At 37.7% G+C, this 4,808-nt stretch overlaps 1 non-coding gene across 1 annotated transcript; it reads right to left on the reverse strand.

Moving 5' to 3' along the window:
- Positions 1-3,200: 3,200 nt before the first annotated feature.
- Positions 3,201-3,307, reverse strand: LOC148852892 (small nucleolar RNA R71). The gene has a single exon (XR_016100081.1). It is a non-coding gene; the product is annotated as a small nucleolar RNA R71 (small nucleolar RNA).
- Between the last annotated feature and the right edge of the window lie 1,501 nt (positions 3,308-4,808).

Raw genomic sequence — 4,808 nt, forward strand, 5'->3', positions numbered from 1 at the left:
CTCTAGGAATTCAGATCTACTATTCAAGAACTGAATTGGATGCAAGATTAGAGATAACTTGCACAATTCAGTTGGTGATCAATTCAGTTTTGAAATGATGTCTTAGAAGTGTTTGAAGAAATGCATGCATGGGTGTTATATTCTTGTTAGAGATAGAAGAATTGTCACTCATGCATAGGATGAACATGCGCTTGAGAGAGGCTGTTCATGACCTTGGGGTTTCACCAAACCAAGGCTCAATTATGATTTATTCGAATGATCCAAATTGATAGATTGCTGAATTCTGAGATTGAAATTTACTGTTTAGTCTTCTAACCTGATTTGAAGGCAATTGGACCAATGATTTAGATAGATTTTAATTTAGGATTTTTAGCTTTCATTAAAGTTTTGATTTATTTGTTAATCAGATAAGAGGTACTCAATTTAGTATTGATACTTGTTTCCTAAATCCTCATGGGGATGATACTTCACTCACTACTTTATTACTTGAACGGCTAGTGCATTTGCTAGTGTTACAATGAGCCACACATCAATTTTTTGGCACCGTTGCCGGGATTTAGGGAAGCAATATTAGGAAACATTAGGCATTCTTAATCTGGTCTCAGTCATCATTGCATTCATAGAAGGTTTTAATTGCTTCATTTTACATTTTAGCCTTGAATGCAACAGCTGTACTGATTTAATTATGTTTCTTCTTTCTTCAGTAGATTAATTCATTTCCTTGTTTTAGTTTCATTTTAATAAATATAGATTTCATTTCCTTTCAATATTGGTGTTGTTACATTGAAAAAGAAAAAAAAAAAGAAGAAAAATTCATAACAACATATGTTTTGCAGATCTGAGTTGCATTCGTCACTCAGATCAGCAGAACTCAGACCTGCAGCACTCTGTCGAAAAGACTTAGTTAGTTTGTGTTTCAGCCTTTTATTTTTTTTTATTTTTTTTATTACAAAAAGAAAAAAAATATATATAGTGAAAAGGAGAAAAAAAAAGAGATCATATGAACAATAAGAGGGGCAATTGAGAATTCAGATCAGCACTCAGATCTGAATTCTGCTATAGCAGACCTGCAACAGTTCAGATCTGAATTCCTCTTAACACAGATCTGAACTGATGCAAATTTGTGGTGAATTGTGTGTCATAACCACCCCAATTTACCCTAGGACACTTCTGCTACTCCTCAAAGGCAATTTGGTAGTAATGACTGAAGGTAAGGCAATTGAGAATTCAGATCCAAACTCAGACTTGAGTTCAGATCTGAATTCTATTGTTACAGATCTGCTTAGTTCAGATCTGAATTCCTCTGATACATCCACCCTATGATACATCCAACCTGCCTCAAGGGTGAATGGATAGCAAAGAATGAGTGAAATTCAAATCTGAAATGCAATTGATATGGATAGCAAAGAACTGATTTTTAATTCTGCATCTTAGAATTCAGATTTGAATGCAGAAGCTTTCATTACTGATGAAGCTGGTCTTCTTTCCTAATGCTGAATTGCTTCATCTTTGGTTTTAGTTTAGGTAGTTTAGTTGATTGCTGGTTTTGTTTATCAAAAATTTCATTACTGATTTCTTCAACTGTTAACTGATTTCAGTTCTGTACAGATCTGCATATAGTATTCTTCATTATTGATATTACTACTCTATTTTTTTCTATTGCTGATTTGTTTGGTTTTGATTACCGTTTTAGTGCTGCTAGTTTAGCTGGTTTTTGGTTCTATATAGCTCATAAAAATAGGGGAGTTCAGATCTGTACACAGTAGATTTCAGTACTGAAATCAAAAATCAGATCTGAGCAAACCGAAAAAAAAAGAGATTTTGTTCAGTAGTATAGTTGCATTACTGCTTTGTGTTTTATTTCATCTCAAAAGAAAAGAAAAAAAAATCAGATCCCAGCAGCCACACCATGGTGAATACAGGTCTGATTTCATATCTTTTTACTACTAATTGATTTCGGTTTTGTGCAGATCTGTATACAGCATGTTTCATTGCTGATATCAGTGGGTTATCCTGCTGAATTGGTCAGTTTTAGTATGGCTACTCTAGCTGGTGTTTGGTGATGCATAGCTCATCAAAACAGTGGGTTCAGATCTGATATTTAGTAGCCTTCCAATATGGAAATCAGACCTGAGCACAACTGTACTGTTATCAGTAGCTGCTGTATATTTATTGTTGTTCTCAGTGGCTTCTGAGATTTCAGAGCTAATCTCAATTTTGTGTAGAACTGATGTCTGAATTGCTATCTCACAATCCTTTGTACACTGATTTCAGTTCGGTGTATTGACCTTCAGTAGCACAGAATAGCCTTTTAATATGAAGCTCAGACCTGAACACAATCACTGCTGATCCGCATTTGGCTGTCCTCAGTAGCTGCTAAGATTTCAGATATGATTTCAGAACTATATATTACTGTTCTCAGTAGCTACTAAGATTTCAGCAGTTCTGATCTATTTCAGCAATATAAAGAAAAGGAATTTGTAAACGGTTGTTCTACTAAGAGATTACTGAATTCAGACCTGTTTGTAAATTGCTACTGAATTCTGTATATTGAATAAGATGTTGATCTGCTTTTAGTTAGCTGCATTTATTTATTTTAGGATGTAGGTTTGTATATTCCAATACTTCACTATACATTTTCAGTTGTAATAAGGTTAGTTATTTTGTGAATATTGGCTTGTTTATTGCCTTGACTTTCGTAGTTTCTGACAAGCAGAGTCGAGCTGGAGGAAATCCTCTATGACCCAGAGATTGAAAGAACTCTCTGTGTCCGACTAAGCGCAGCCAGACAAGTCCAGCAAGAAGCTCAAGAAGCTCAAGAAATGGCTAAGCATAGGACTATGATGGACTATGCCAAACCCACTCTCACTGGAGCTGCCTCCAGCATTATCAGGCCCAATATTGCTGCTAACAACTTTGAGATCAAACCTGCCATCATACATATGATTCAAAACATGGTGCAATTCTGTGGATTGGCCCACGAAGATCCCAATGCACACATTTCTAACTTTTTAGAAATTTGTGACACCTTCAAACACAATGGGGTAAGTGATGATGCCATTAGGTTGAGGTTATTTCCATTTTCTTTGAAGGATAAAGCCAAAGCATGTCTGAATTCATTACCGGCAGGATTAATAGCTACGTGGGATGAAATGGCCAGCCGTTTTCTTTCTAAATATTTTCCCCCTTCTAAAACTACTAAAATGAGGAATGACATCACTACTTTTTTCCAGCAAGAGGGGGAATCTTTATACGAGTCATGGGAAGGATACAAGGAGCTGTTAAGGAGTGTTCCTCACCATGGCCTCCCCATTTGGCTGCAAGTGCAGACTTTCCATAATGGTCTTACTGACTCAAATAAGACCATATTAGATGCTGCAGCCGGAGGGTCCATAAATAATAAAACTCCTGAGGTTGCCCATGCACTTATGGAGGAAATGGCAGCCAACAACTATCAATGGCATTCTGAAAGAACTCAAACTAGGAAGCAGCATGGCTTGCATAATGTTGATACTTATACGACACTATCTGCACAAATAGGAGCACTCAGTAAGAAAATAGATGAAATGCAGATAGCTGTCATGCATGTGCAGCCTCTTAATTGTGAATTGTGTGGGGGAGGCCACATCAGTACTGACTGCCAAGTTGGCAATCAGTTCAGGCCATCTACTGAACAAGTTGACTATGTCAGCAATTCATCAAGACAACAGGGTTATCAGAGTCACCATACTTTTCATTCAGGATGGAGGGGAAATTCAAACCAGTCCCGGCCAAATCAGCATACTTCCAAGCCGTTCCACCAGACTTATCATCAGCCTGAACTAAAGTCCAATTTGGAGGAACTGATGACAAAATTTATAGCAGGTGCAGAAACCAGGTTCCAGAACCAGGAAGCCTCAATCATAAACCTGGAAAACCAAGTGGGGCAATTGGCACAATTAATCTCTTCCAGACTGCCGGGAACTCTTCCAAGCAACACTAAAGTGAATCCACGAGAGCAGGTGCAAGCTATTACCTTAAGGAATGGAAAAGAGTTGCCCGAGGTAGAAAAGAATAATTGGGCTGAACCCAAGGCAGAAACAAGCCTTGGGACCGGACAACAGAAGACGGAGCAACCAGAAGCACAACAAGGGATGCACTAGCAGCCACAAGTTCCATTCCCTAACAGGCTGAAGCAACAAAAATTGGAAAAGAAATTTGGTAAGTTTCTTGAAATATTTAAAAGTTTACATATTAATATTCCTTTTGCTGATGCTTTAGCCCAGATGCCACACTATGCAAGGTTTTTGAAGGAATTATTGGCAAACAAAAGGAAACTAGGAGATGTGGCTACAGTTGTTTTAAATGAGGAATGTTCTGCTATCCTTCTAAACAAGCTACCTCAGAAACTCAAAGATCCAGGGAGTTTCACTATTCCTTGTACCATTGGCAGTTTAAAAATTGAAAAAGCTTTATGTGACCTGGGAGCTAGCATCAATTTAATGCCATATTCTATCTTCAAGAAATTGGGGTTGAATGAACCCCAACCCACTATAGTGGCATTACAATTGGCTGATAGATCCATTAGATATCCTAGGGGGATCATAGAAGATGTGTTAGTTAAAGTTGACAAATTCATTTTTCCAGTTGATTTCATTGTGTTAGACATGCAAGAAGATGTGGAGGTCCCGCTTATCCTAGGAAGACCTTTCCTGGCTACTGGGAAAGCAATGATTGATGTCCAACAAGGACAACTCAGCCTTAGGATACAAGATGAGGAGATGTGTCCCTGAGGAGGAGATGGAGTCGGTACTCCAATTTTGCCATGA

The sequence above is a fragment of the Nelumbo lutea genome, chromosome 5 (assembly GCF_056320005.1).
Source record: "Nelumbo lutea isolate HS-2025 chromosome 5, American lotus-T2T, whole genome shotgun sequence".
Lineage (NCBI taxonomy): Eukaryota > Viridiplantae > Streptophyta > Magnoliopsida > Proteales > Nelumbonaceae > Nelumbo > Nelumbo lutea.